At 39.8% G+C, this 15,275-nt stretch overlaps 1 protein-coding gene across 6 annotated transcripts in view; it reads right to left on the bottom strand.

The window, feature by feature from the left end:
- The window catches only part of PPP1R12B (protein phosphatase 1 regulatory subunit 12B), a gene marked incomplete at both ends in the record, with an annotated part of 173,196 nt that overhangs the window by 50,786 nt on the left and 107,135 nt on the right, over nt 1-15,275 (bottom strand). The window lies entirely within an intron of this gene.

A 15,275-nucleotide genomic window follows, 5' to 3' on the forward strand; every position in this document is an offset into this window, starting at 1 on the left:
TTGGAGTGTTTTTGAGGATTCAATTTCTATGAGAGTTTTAAAATGTGTTTCATTAGAGCAGTTTCAAGGTACCTCAGCTTAGACTGCTAAAATGTTAGCCTTGAGTCAGATCCTAAGATGATAGTTCTAGGTTCTCTTCCTTCTAGGTAGCCCCAAAGTGGTTTGGCTCTGAGTTCCATCTTGTATGGGTCCCTGCTGGCTTCTGCCTGCTTTTCCTTATTTCTGATGAGGAGTAAACTGCTTATTTCTGTGGCACTACCGGGATGAGCTGAACTAACCCAGCCCCCAATAGCAGAGAGCCACAGGTGCTCCTGGTTGTCGAATTCATGCTCTAAGTAGACAGGATCCTTACAAAAAAGCCTGACCCCAAGTGCCTGTGTCTGTTTACAGCTCCTGAAGCACAGTGCTTTTCCTCCCTATTGTTGGCCCAAAGAGACTTTCCTTCTTGTTTTTAAATAGGACTATGTACTTAAAAAAATCTTTAAAAAATATGTACCTGTAATTTCTTAAGTTTAGAGCAGGAGGGACAGATTGAGTGTCCTCCCCTGTCACCCTGACCTGAAAGTCCTAGAGTGGCTTTTACTCCTGTTTGATTCCTAAAGTCATCAGCCTGCAAACATCAGCAACTACATGCAAGGTTCAAATTTGAAATCAAGTGTAGAGGAAGAATATCCCATTGTTTTGAAGTTGTTTGGATTTGAAATAAATAACATATATTGGAAAATCAGAAACAGAGGGAAGATGACTTTAAAAAGGTAAGAAGCCTGGGGCGGCAGCAGACTTAATTGTAAATCTTGAGTGTGGAGGAAGCACTATTTCCATAAATGGAATCAGAGCAAATGAAGAGGGCACTGCCACAGCACGAGAAAGAGCCAGTGCTGCCAACAGAGCCCCATCCCAAGCACCAACCTGCACCCCTGCGCCTGGAGGACGCCACCAGCACAGTGGAAAGAATGCTAGCCTGGGAATTCAGAGCTGTTCTAGTTCCTTCTCTAGTTCAGTAAGTCACTGGATAGCCTAGGTTAGCCATGCCCCCTTTTTCGGCCCCAGGTTTTTCATCTGTAACTTAAGGGAGTTGGGCTAGAAAGGCTTCTAAAGTGAATTCCAGAAATAATTCCTATGTGACCTCAACAGTCTGGTACTTTATAAGTAGGCTGAATCCTCTAGTCTTCGGTTTGCTGAGTAAATAGCTTGCCAGGTATGGGAGGAAAAGCATGCATTTCTGAAGTCAGTCTTCATATCAGCACACCCAGAGCATGTTTTGTTTGGTCACCACTGCAAGGAACAGCCACTGGTGCCTGGGAGCTAGACAGCTCTGGGTGGGTGCAGACACAATTTAAGTTTTAAACAGAAAAAAGCAAATCTACCCAGGCCAAGACTAAGACCCTACACAGAGGCTCAGACACAACAAAGGAAAAGATATCTAGCACGCGTCTATCACTGGCAGTTGAGAGGACAAGAGGAAGCTGCAAACTGCAAAGCACAGCCAGGACACAACTAAGCAGCAGGCAGCAAAGCTACAGGGGTGAGCAACAGGGCGTGGCGCACAGCCAGTCCACAGAGCAGGGCCCGGCACACAGCCAGTCTACACAACAGGGCCTGGCACACAGTCAGTCTACACAGCTAGAAAAGTGGGCAAAGAATGACAAAGAGTAAAGCTGGAGCTCTACTGAAAAGAAGGAAGAGTGGATTAAGAATTTAAATATTGACTTAAGGTGTCAAGGAAAACTCAAGAATAAATTTCACAGCTTGGACTATGGGTCCTCACGTGAACTTAGGTGAACAGCTTAATGTCGCCACACTGCAGTAAAAACCCAGCAGATTCCGGCTTCATTGGTGTGAAGGAAGGAGAGTGAGCCCATAACTAGCCACACTCCCAAGCTTCTTCAGGCAATATGCAAAGTTCTCTAAAAAACTATCACCAAAATGCTCTGTCGCCTGCGCAGCGCTACACGAGCACAGGGAGCTGCAGCCGCCAGAGGGACACAGCCTACACTGGGGGACGCTCAGCAGGCTCCGGCCGCCATCGACACATGCACCACAGGAGACCGGGACGTTCTCAGACAAAATTCCTAATTGGGTCATGTCAAGGCCACAGAACGGTCTTCATTTTCATGTAATCCTCCACTTTTTTGTAAGTTTGCGGCACCAAAACATTTAAGAAAAAATATATTTACAAACAATGGGCTCATTAAAGAAAATTCAGAAAATAAAGAAAAGTAGAACAAAGCCAGTCCTATGAGTGTCTCCATGGAAAGACAATCACTGTTGACACTTGTTGTCTTCCCCCTGGTCTTTTCGGCCGGCCGAGGATCAGCCACATTCCTAGCACACATGTGAACTGCGGATCTGGGTCTTTTAGTTACATGCGATCATAAGCATTTATCCAGGTTATTACAAAAGCTTTGTAACGCATGTTTAAATGGCTGCCTCATACTCCAATCTATTCCAAGAAAACACCCCTAAATGGCTAATCGTGAGGGAATGGTAAAGGAAGCTATGATTCACAGTATCCACTGCTTGGATGAATCATAGTTTACTTAACTATGGCCAGAATCCTGGACATTTAGGTTGTTTCCAACTTTTCCATTATTATAAACAGCTAAATGGACTCAGTCTATTTTGTTCAGCAGTACATAACAAATAGCCTTCTGTAAGTATTTATTGAAAAAATAAATGTTTATAGATCTATATATATAATATACACTGTGATGAAAATCTTGGCATGTGCAACTTTTTTTTTTCTTTTTCATATTTAGGACTGTTTCCTAGAGATGGATTTCCATTAAATGAGAATTCTAGGTCAACTGAAGACTTTTCATAGTTTGGCAATTTGCGTTCTAAAATGGAAGTATTGATTTCTAGTCCCAACTGCACACTAGGAGATCTTAGTGTATTCTCATCCAACCTGGGCATCATCTTTTCAAAATCTTTGTCTATTTCGGTTGTTAGAAAAAAAAATCCACTTCATAATAATTCTAATTTATAGTTTTGAGTACCTGTGAAGTTACATACTTCTCCTATATCTGTTAACTAGCAATCTGTTTTGAAATAACTACTATCTAAATCAAATTCATTTGCAGGTTGCATTAACAAAAAAAAAAAAAAACAAACAATGCTTTCAGGAAGAATTTACTGGGACTAACCTAAATGTGTAGCTGAGAACAGCTTATTCATAGAACAATTTGTCACAGTGCAATGGACTTTTGTTCATGGTAAAGTTGAGAATCAAGACTCTCCATCCCTGACTTTTTTCTGATATCTGTTCTATAGCTTTGTATTTTCCCCCTTATCCAACCCTTTGACCCTCTCTCCTACCCGCCCCCCAACTTTAGAAATCTCACTTCCTTTAGTAGTATCTGTTATCTCTTGTAGTTTGCTTTGTCAAATTGTCTACTATATAAATGTCCAATATTTGCCATTCTGGCTTGCTTTACTACATGCATTTCCCCCAACTCCTTCCATTTTAATGTAAATGGTAAGTTTTCATCTTTTCTTATGACTGAATCTTATTCCATTATTGAATAGACCACATTTTCTTTATATAAGCCTCTGTGTGGGCACTTAGGTTGTATTTATGTCCTTGCTATTGTACATAACCCTGCAATAAACATTACAGAACATATAATTTTTGGAGGTGATAGTTTCGTGTTCTTTGGATAGAGGGCCAGAAATGGGATTATTGGATCATATGGTATTTCCATTTTTTGCTTTTTAAGATAAATCCAGATCATTTTCCAAAATGGGGTACCAGTTTACATTCCCACCAACAATGTAACAGAATTCCTATTTTTCTGCGTCCTTTCCAGCACTTCTTGCTGGGGGGGTCTTTTTAATTTGTGCCATTCTTATGGATATGGGTTGACACCTCATTGTGGCTTGACTATGCACCTTCGTTTTATTTGTAATGTTTTTCTGGCTGATGATGTAACTAAAGAAGGGAGAAGATGCGAGAAAAAGGTCCCCGTGTTATTTTTCTAAATTTTTCTTTCAGGTAGCCATTATAGGTTAATCCAGAACCTCCAAGGGCTATTTTCCACAACTGTACTCTATAGAAATTTTGTTAGCTAATATAACCTTGTGGTGGGTTAGCAGAACTTTGTCATTCTTGAATTAGGCTTCCTCTATGAAACAAGTAAGGTAAACACAAAAATGGGGAGAAATTGGGTCAGAGAAAACAAAGTAGGCTGGACAATATTATGAGTAACGAGAACCTGATGACAACTGACACTCACAGCCTCCCTAGCTAACCCAATGACTTACCCCTTTTGTAAGTGTTAGCATAACATGTGGAAAATGTTCCTCTGAGGTCGAGGTATATCTGCTTTTTATTCCTTCAAAATGGTCCTGCAGGGGCAGGCAAGAGTGTTGATCTACCATCTGTTCTTGACAAGGAGAGAAAGCAGAAAAGTGGACTAAGGATTGTCAGGGGGAAGTAATCAGAGTAAAGCCTGGATCAGAGAGTCAATACCCGCTCAAATAGCATGATGATTAGATCTGTTTCAACACTTCAAGGCTTTAAGAAGATTTTTTTAACAGCAGACTGTCCGGGTATTTTGCCCACAAAGCGAAGAGCTACTAATCAGATGCTATTAACGTTCAGAAAACTCATCAAAATCATTACATGCAGATTATCATAAAAAGAAGAAGCATTGCTTCAGTGTTCCCCAGCCCACCCCACCAAACTGCCCTCACAAGTCAGCAACACCTCCTTATGGCCAATTGCTGAACACATCAGGGTTCACAAACTCTGTGTGGGTCACAGACTCAACCTGGAAGGAATTATAGGGGACTGTGGTAACTACAGTTTATCTCTCCAGCACATCTGGTAACAGAACCTTTACTTCCTGTGGGGACCCTAACTCATGTAGCTAACTGGCTCCCAACCCTACACCAAATGTAGCTGCTGCAGCAAAATTATCACCACCACGGTCTAAATGCTCTTTGTTTGTCATTATCATCACCGTGGTGGCTAACACTTACTGAGCACTGACTCCATGCCACATTCTGTCAGCTTTATATGGATTATCACATTTAAAGGAATGCCCTATATGGTAAGTATTACTACTCCCACCTGAGAACTGAGGTGCTGAGGCCCGGCAGCTGTGTGCGTTTTGCTCAAGGTTACACAGTAAATAGCAAAGCAGGGATCTGAACTCAAATAACTGGTTCCAGAGTTCAGGCTCTGGACCACATGCTTCACCACCTCTCTGTCTCTCCTAACCTCCGGCTACAGAAATTGGTGCAGGGTGGTTACCTGACCTACCAAGGTCAACTGGCTGTAAGGACACAAGGATAGAGAAGATTTTTCTTTCTCTGGGGCTACACAAAGGAGGCAGAGCTCTGATGACAGTTTCAGCCTCCTAGATTTAGCTTCTCCTGGTACCAGGCCAGGATCAATATGCAGATTTTCCAGTCACTTATCTTTTTGCTTGAGCTATGTGAAGTTAAATGTCTGTCACCTAGAGCCCTTGAAATTTTCCACTCCCGTGTTTAGTGGGATATTATTCTTTCCTGGCTCTTTTTCTTCTTTGATCATTTCTTACTGATCTTTTTCATGGATATCATTAATTTTTTTAAAGATATATTTTATTTATACAAGTACTGGGGTACAGGCCAGAGGTGTGGGAGGGTGAGAGAATTCACCAGAGACAGAGTGGGGAGCAGAACAGGCAGATGGACTGAAAACACTGCTGAGGGGAGCAGCGGGTGAGACAGGAGAGGTCTGTTGTGCCACATGGGTTTCTCCCTGGCTGGCCTGGAATCAAACCCGCGCTGCAGAGGCTGCGGACAGCTTCACAGCGCTCAACCCGCTGCACCACTGGAGAGGTCCATGGGCATCATTCTTCTGTCTAGCTCTTGAACATATGTGTACTCCAGCCTGTTCTAAACTGTCTCCTCTTTAAGTCCTCCTTAACAGCCCACCCCTGCTTCAGGATCATTGTGATATCAAACCATAGTTACTCATAGGAGTGCATCAAATCCCTTGCAATACTGGGGATAGGAGGAGGGGAGAGTTGACAGTCGAGCATTCCACAAGCTATCCTTGTGAAGTATCATTCCTTGTACAGTTTACGACTATCAACAGCAGGCAAATCTTTTTCTCTAGCCTCAGAACTCCCTACTAATGGGGATGTCTGGTAGAAACCACCAATTCAGATGTCCAAAAGCAAAATCATTATCTTCACCTCTAAATATGCCCTTCATCCTGAATTCCCAATCTCATCAATGGCACAATACCCATGCAGTCATCAAAATCACAAACAAGAGTGTCATCAATGAACTTGCTCTACATTTCTCATAGAAAACATAGGTCCTGGGGGTAAAAAAACGAATAAGAAATAGACCTTACCTTTAAGGAATTTAAGTTGATTGGTAAACATAACAGCAATGGTTATCACTGTGTATTTAAGAAAAATTGAAGATACTGAGAAGAACCTAGATTGATCTGAGGAGGGTCAAAGGAAGGCTTCTTGGAGGAGGTGAGGCCTAACATAAAACATGAGCATGTGTTATAAAAGAAAATGGGGAGAAGCAGTAAAAAGTAGTAAAAAGAAAGAAAGACCATCCCAGGGAATGGGAATTATATGTGTGAAAGCTCAAAGATGTCTATTTGCTTTCTCAACTTGTATGGCTAATACAGAGATCTTCTGCTCTATTAAACTGTGTGTCTCAGGAGGACAGGAACATTGTCCAGATTATACATGGTTGTGTTCCTGATGCATAATGCTTGACACACAGTAGGTTATCAACACATACTTGTTAACTGAACAAATACATGTGCTATGTGAACAGACTTCCTGAATGGGACTGAACTGCTGTAGAGAGCCTTTGAAAATCAGGTAACCCATGGACTAAATGTGCATTTCTGGAGGAGAAGAAGGAGTTGTGGGGGACTCTGAGTCTCCTTCGTGTGCCACAGTTAATTCTACTCTTTAATGATGACCTACCTGGGATACTAGCAATCCATAAACACTATACTTCTAGGAAGAGTATTGTCACGCTTGCCTGTTAAGAATCACATGGGAGACTTCTACAACACAAATCTCCAGGTTTTCTACCCATCTCCACCACAAACCCCGCCACTTCAAAATCCTGAGGGGAATAGCCTAAAAATCACTAACCACATGATCCATAACCACATGACCCCAAAGATTCTTGCTGACAAGTCTGTGGAAGAGGACTATAGAAGTTATACTTGTTAGGTAATTATCACTGAAAATGCTCAGCTTGCTGTGTATCAGTATCTAAACTTGCCCTGAGCTCTAAGTCAAGCATTCCAGAAATGATTTATAAGTTGTCCAGATGGTCCTAAGTTTTCCAAATGACCAGAGGTCACCAATGACTTAAGAGACTCTCAGACAACATGTCATACAAAAGGTAGACATTTTTATTCTCAAGAAATGATTTGGTTCTGTTTACTTGGCACAAAATTAACTATGCCAGCCCATGACAAATTCCCACATCTGATAAGAATTTTTATTGTGACATTATTGTCAGTTTTCATCACCTTTTTTCTTAAAGTTGTTGAAGGATCAGAATTTTAGCTTCTCTTTCAAAAAATCCACTCCTCTTAACTATCATTTCAAATAAGCCCAGGGTCAAAGCTTTGAAGATTTCTGTTACCCCTTCTGTAACCCCTCCCTAATTCTTCTTGCATTTATTTTGCAGACTGAAAGTTAATAAGGCAAAAAGACTAATAAGTTCCATAATCTGCTCCTGACTAAGGAATTCAATTGACAACCAGCAATTAAAGTAAATGACAGCAATTAATGATCTCTGAAGATATCCTTCCAAGAATCTGTGAGCCTTACAGGCAAACTCATAGTCTACAAAAAGAGGAATTTCTCAAGTGTCAAGAGATTATATACCCATAAACTGTAATTTTAACTACAGGCCTTTGGGAAGTAAGAAGGGATAGGATCAGACGAGAAAAACAGATAGGGACACACTGGAAGAACCAACCACTTCAGACATTCTCCTAAAAAGATAATGAACCGAAACAAACCATTTACATTTAAAATTACAAGGAAGAAACTCTCCGTCCTCTATGCCTTTCATTAGGAAGCTTCACAGCTTTTTTTCCTGCAGCACAACCAAAATGCATCAGTGCTTTTCCGAGAGAGGACAAAGCAACATGTATCCCTCCAAAAAGACAAGTTCCCTGGTCTCTCAAAGTGCAGATGACACTAAAGAATTACAGGAACTGAAAAAATGCTGAATTATCAGGAAAGTGCTTAATAAAGAGAAAATCGACATTTGGAATCACGTTGACATCAGCAAACAGTTTCTGGATCAGTAGCTAGAGCAGAGGCTGGCAAACCACAGCCTGGCCTGTAGGCCAAACCAGCCTGCCTTTGCAAATAAAGCTTTATTGGAGCATAATCACTTCCATTTAATGACAGTGTCTATGGCTGCTTCCTGCTTTAACAGCAAAATAGAGTAGCTGCAACAGACTATATGGCCCATGAAGCAGAAAATATTTACTACCAGGCTTTTTAGAGAAAATGTTTGCTGAGTTCTGATGGAGAAAAAGATGAAGACTAGGCTGACCTTGTGGCCACCGTCCTTCATCTCCCAGCTCACTGCAGCAGAAGAGGCATAAACATCTGCCCTCCACGGGTGTCAGGAGGGCATTGTGGACACTCCGCAGCAGCCAGCAAATAGTTACATTAGACATTTGAGAAAATGAAAAATTCAGCATCCAGTCTCCATGGACATTCTCATTACTTACCAATTTGGTATGTCACTTTAGAAAGTCCCCTAATGCCCCAGTAAAACACATTTTAAAGTATAAATGTTTTATTTGGTTATATAATGTCCATGTTACTATTTTCCTCTTCAAATGCTTCTATCATTTGAAAACAGTTTTGAAAACATATCCAAAGCTATAAGCGCCAAGAATACTAAGTATTTTACTTCAAACTTTTAATTTGCCAAGGGGGTTTTTCAGATGTCCCTCCTTTCTTTTCAACATTGACATAGCTTCAGTTGTAATGGTATAGGCTGTAAGAAAACAAACTAATTTTAAAGCATAAAAAAGCCAAGCATTTTTAAAAGTACATACTCTATTGAGGTACACCTGTGTGAACACTTTGTACCTGAAAGGATCACATTTGGATCTAAATCTATGGATTTTTCTCTAGGAAAAAATTATTGTGATTAAATGGCTGCTATGTAATGCTTACATTTCCTTAATTGAAAACTGAGATGGTATGGAGAAAATTAAGACTGGTAGATTGTAACCATTCATTTACATTTTCACCTCAGCTGTCCTACCTTTCAGGTCCTACCAAAATAACTATTTCCCAAGTAACATCTGTTAGTGCCTCAAGCTCAACATTCTTGCTGGGGCAAATCCATAAACACTCCATTTGCTGAAAAAGAGCTGCAAATCCCATACTAAGCTTTTAACCTCAATCATGAGGCTAGAGCTCTGACATTAGCTAAGCTTAAACGATGGTTAAAGCTCACTAGCCATGTTATCATCAGAACAAATTAATACTTTTGTAACTAAGGCAACCCTCAGACGCAGCTGAAAGGGGACAATTATTCCTGGGCACTCTATGATCAAAACCATCAGAGGACTTTGATACAAGAGTTGAACCCAAGTGCTCTGAGGACAACCTTGTAAAATTGTCATCATGGTAATGACGAGGTACCAGGAACACTCAGGTAGAAAATGATCCTTTTCTTAAGAATGTCATTAGCTGGTCTTGATTATGTTTAGAAAAATAACTTAGGGAAAATAACAGCAGGAAATTCACCATAATGTGAAACAGAAATATCCTCCGAGTGATATGACTTTGGACAACTTTTTTTGTTACTGTTGTTGTTTATAGAAGAAAGAATCCCCTTTTATAAAAAATATTTTCTAACACTATCCCCATACCAACCTTCACTATCCTGAAATGAAATTCATAGATATAAAATTAGCTAAAATAATAAAAACCAATAAAATACGAAGAAACAAGAGGAAAATAACTCATAACAAAACATGTATTTGATGTGTAAATTCTGGAGTTAATTAAAGGCAGAATGGAGTAATCAGAGGCTTGGCCCCACCACTGAGTCATCATGAAGGGAGAAGAACCAGTCAAGTGCAGACCTAGAGAGGGCATTGCGTAGTGACGTCATGAGACAAGTGACACTTGTCGGGGTGAGTAAAACTAAGCACATTTTTCCTCATTTTACATGTGGTTGAACTTTTAGAACTTCCCTCTGCTCAAGAACATGAGCTTATACAAAAAATCAAGTTCAGTTTTGAACTCACATAACGGAGAAGTTGTCATCTGTATCTGCTTAAGAAGAGAATCAAAAGCCAGGCATGCTGCAGGACAACTGCCTGTTGTAAATGGACATACTGGGATATCTAGCATCTCTGGCCCTTGGCCACTAAACACATGTAAACCACAACCACCCCATCATTGGGACTCCTAAAACTACCCCTAAGAATGTTCCTCTAGAAATGTCCCTGCTGCTTTTGAGGACCACTTTGTTTCTATACTTTTTGTATTTTCTTTAATGAAATACATTACCTTTATAATCTAAAAGAAAAGAAAAAGAAATTCAGTAAAGTTTCAAGCTCATCAGTGTCCTTCCAACAAAGAGACAAAGTTACAGATTACTAACACGAACTAATACCTTGAAGGCAGTTGGAGGCAGAAAGAAGAAACTGGAAGAGAAGCGAAGGTCAAGAGATTACTATATTACTCTAAGTAGTTGATAAGCCTCCCACATCTTTGGATAAAGGCATATGAGTGAAGACAGATACCTAGAAGATCAATTTATTGTGTCTTGAAGATTTCTAATTAAAGCAGAAATCCCTGATGTAATAGGACAGTGGATCTAAAAATTACAGGGCCTCCTTAAAAGGAAGATGCCAAAAGAAACTTTGTTCTAAAGATGGTTTATACAGCTTAGGCTTGAGCAAGGCACAAGTATGATCCATATATAGAAAATCACAGCATCTGCAGTATTTTAAGAAACTATAGTTGCAAAGTAAGTGCAAATGTACAATGAAAGGAAAGCTTATTCCAGGATAAGTGGAGTTAACCAGGAGAGAAATCTAGAGCAGCTCCTCGGCACACATAGGATAAAAGGCAGCTTCCCACACACAGAGGTGGTTGGCTGCCGTTTCTCTCTCCATCTCCTTCTTGGGACTGTCCATTGTCATCAACTGTAAGAATTCGGGACAGCTTGCTTTTCTCCATGTGCAGTGCCTGCCAACTCCCAGAAACTAGCTACAACAGGATTATTTGCATGTCATTGCTTGTTAAATCTGTCCTAATTTGTTATATCCATATGAACATACACTTTTAATTTCTCAGACTTCTTAAAACCCTCTCATTCTGGGAACTACTTTTTTTTTTTCTTATCTGGCTAAAGATTTTTAGGGAGGGAGAAAAATCTATATTTTATTATCCTCTTACTCTATTAAAAGGAAGAGAGACATGCATAAAATGAAAGATTGTGGTTATTATATGGCATACTGTGAAAAATATTACTTTACTACATAAACACCTATCTCTATCTGATAGCTCACCTACCATGTCTTTAAACTCAGTCAAGCTGTTGTTCTATCTCAACAGTGCAGTCTTGTCTGGGGCATACCTTACCATATTAGGCAGTGAGGCCCCAGAGAGAAGGCAGAGTAAAACAGGCCTAAATTTTACCTAATAGGAGGGAGACAAAGCTATTGCCCTGCGTGGAGAGTGAACGGAAAATTGCTGGATGCCCTCCAGCAGATGAAGGGGCTTCACAAAGATTAATGATAAGATTAAAAAGCACTGCTTTGAGAGAGGGAGAAAGATCCAGGAAATAGCCAAAAGTTAAGTTGTGAAAAATAAGAATAGGAAAAAGGGCTATTAGTTACCCGAAGAGAGTGGGGGGTGGGTGATAAAGATCTATGAAACTAGAACTATTAGAAACACTGGCAGAGAAACATGAGACACAATTTAGGCATAAAAATGGAAGCTTGCTTGGCTGACAGAAAAATTCACAAGGACTTCATCAGCTGCTCAAACTCTGCTGGATTCTAAACAAAATATGTAATATTTAGTTTTCATCCCTTCCACTTTTACTCATTTCTTTCCCCTTACTTGGGCAATCCATTTTAAATTTTACTTCTCAAAATTCCTCAGGTACATTTTCAGAACACAGATAATTGTTGGCATTATTGAGGAGGATGGGCTACCTCTCTGATTGCCAAACAATCTATTCTTTATGGATAAATTAATAACTTCACAATCATATGATTTTAAGGTCAATGAAAGTAATCCAAAAAGTCTTATTCTCATCTAGACTTTGGGACCTATAGATTTGGAAAATAATTGAAATGGACCTCAATCACTTCTAATTATTTAGAGGTACTAACTCATTTTCATTTCACAATTTTATGATGTGGATAATTTCATTACCCCTGCTTTACAGATGAGGAAACTGAAGCACAGTGACTTAAACAACTTATCTAAAGTAGTTAAGTAGGAACTACATGATCCCAGCAAGTTGCTTACTCTCTCTGGGCCTCAGTTGTTATTTTTAAAATGATAATTACACTAGAATGTCTTTAAAGTCCTTTTCAGTGCTAAAATTTAGTCTATAGTAATTGCCATTCTAGCCATCATACAACTATTGAATAAATCAGAATTTAGTATATAATATCACCTAGAAATAAGTTTTACAAAGAAAGTCTCTTTGTAAGTGAATTGGAAATGTGAATCATTCAAAGATAAAACTCAGGAAAATTAGGGAAAGCAAAGAAAACCAAAAGCTGAATCAATTTAAAAGATTATTTGCAGATAGGATTAATCAACACAATCTCTCTGATGCAAAGGAAAAAAGAAAGAATTTTACGGCATTCCTGCATTTCAAACACTATAGACAAGGTTTACAGAGAAGCAGCAATTTCTATTTCAAGAGATGTCAGAGAGTGCTCTGGACACCCAGCTCTCCTCCACTGCTGCCACAACAGACCCAGCAGATTTCATGGGTAACCTCCCTAGATACAATGAAGGGGCGGGGGATGATAAAATAACAATAACAGAACCATCTACTCTTCTGTGTGTGTTTTGGTTTTGTTTGATTTTGCTTTGGAAAATGTGGGACACTGAAGTCATATTCTCAGAGCCAAGTGCTAGGATTCATCATTTTCCTTTGCTGGTTCTTCCCCTTTGAGCTTTGGCATGGCCCAGGGCTCTCCTGGGAGAGCCCGAATTTCAGTCAAATAACAAGATTCCCTGTTGCAGTGGCCTCGGTGCTTACCTACCAGGGCTTAAGTCCCTAAAAACTTCTTAACTACTTTTGACCTTAGTTTTCTTAATGGTAAAATGAAGTTCCCAAACCAGGTTCTTTCTATATCCCTTCTAATTCTAAGATACCAAAAGTTGGGAGGCAAGGAACTTGACTACATTGAACTGGGTTTTTCAACAATTCCTTCAAAACAAAAGCTCCCTGTCTTTGATCTCTTTTCTCTTGACCACTTGTGCCCTCTAGTGATAAACTCAATTATACAACAAAATTGGCTTGGAAAATAGTCTGCTTCACAGGAATAAAACAAATAAAAGCACAAGAATGTAGTAGGTCCAAGCAAAGGAAGGCTGGCCAAAGATCAGGGACAGAAAGATTGCCAACGGCCATCCCTTCTGCAGTGGGCCCACGGTTGTGCTTTCAACCACAGTAAAAACTCTGTGCAGTTGCCACTGGTAAAGAAAACATACTCCTGAATATAAAAGCATTTTCAGCTATGATTGGAATAAGCTCCCTCACACTGAGACTGGGGAAGAGTTAACTTTAAAAATAAAAGTTTCTACCACTCTACAGGAGCAGACAAAGACAGAGAAGTGAGTTGTCGTGACCTCAGTAGTGAACCAATTACCACCCCCCCCCAAAAAAAAAAAAAAAGAAAAGAAAAGAAAGAAAGAACTACCCTGGTTTTCCAGCAGTAAACAAGCTGCTTAGCTAACAGTGCCATGCTACAGCGAACTCTGCCATCTAATGAGAGGACATGAGTGGGGGAGAAAGAACATCATCATATATTATCGTCTTGAAATAAAATGTAGCAATTTATACTATGCCCTAACTAGGCATGCTACTCTGTTAGTGTTAGATGAGCATACTTCAGAGGAAAGCAGGTAAATTTTATTGAAATGCACTGGAGTAATGAAGCAGGAAACTATAAGGTTTTTACAAAAAGGAAAAAAATGCCTGTGCTGATCAGTCTTGTCTTCTGCATTGTTGGCGGGATAGGACAGTGGCACCTGGAATATGCTTATGGCAACTCTGGCTCACCCACACACACTCAAAGTAACCAATCCAGAGAGAACAGGCTGTTTATTCTTTTCTCAGATGCACACTGGAGTCTGCTTGACACATGGAAAACACTAGTAGATGCCTCAAGCAATTGGATGAATGGAATATTTTTCAGTCAGACAAAAAACTTTTATGGCAAACCACAACAGTCTCTGCTTTTCCTCACTGGTCAGGAAATCTTTTCTATACTTCAAGTCAATAGTTCTAAAATGAAATTCTCTGAGAAGCCCTGCATCAAGAACATCTTAGTTTTCCTTACTCTTACCCGAAGCTAGGATTTTCATTTCAAGTAATTTAGAAAAGAAGTTTAGAAAAGTAGACACAAAGATTTTCACTGACAAAAGACATTCTGTGACAACAAAGCCTTCCTTATTGTAATTCCCTCCACAGATTTCAATGACGTCAACAACTCTGGAGAGATCATAGTTCCTTTGAGTGCTCTGTCTCTATTACTCAAGAGTCTCTTCTTGGGCATCATGTGATTACCAAAGCAACTTTCCTACACTCATCTCTGTGTCTCCAAAAGCCTCTTGAAGCCTTTTCAAGAACTCAAATTGAAGAGCTGCTGTGCACATGCACACACATATTGGCCCCAAAGCTAACCTCTATGTTGCTCATCCTTGGGAAGGAGCCTTGGCTTTATTCATTCAAGGGCAGGCAATTGCAAAGCCATCGTTAACTGTTGTGGACATTGAGGAATACATAGACAGGTCAATGACTGCTAAAGATGAGTTAGTTGTAGATTGTCAATATGTGTTACTAAATATATTTTCAAAACATATTTTCAAGTAGGGTACAAAATGGCCATGTTTTCACATAATTTCTAATAGAAACGAACATTCATTTAGTCAAAGCCAAATCCTGTCCTTCCTGAACAATAGCTTTATAAAGAAAGCCACTAACTTTTTATCATATTTGTGTGGCCTACATGAACTTGGATTAGTAAGAAAGCTGGGTCCTTGTCA

This window comes from Talpa europaea (genome assembly GCF_964194135.1).
Source record: "Talpa europaea genome assembly, chromosome: 10".
NCBI classification, from domain to species: Eukaryota; Metazoa; Chordata; class Mammalia; order Eulipotyphla; family Talpidae; genus Talpa; species Talpa europaea.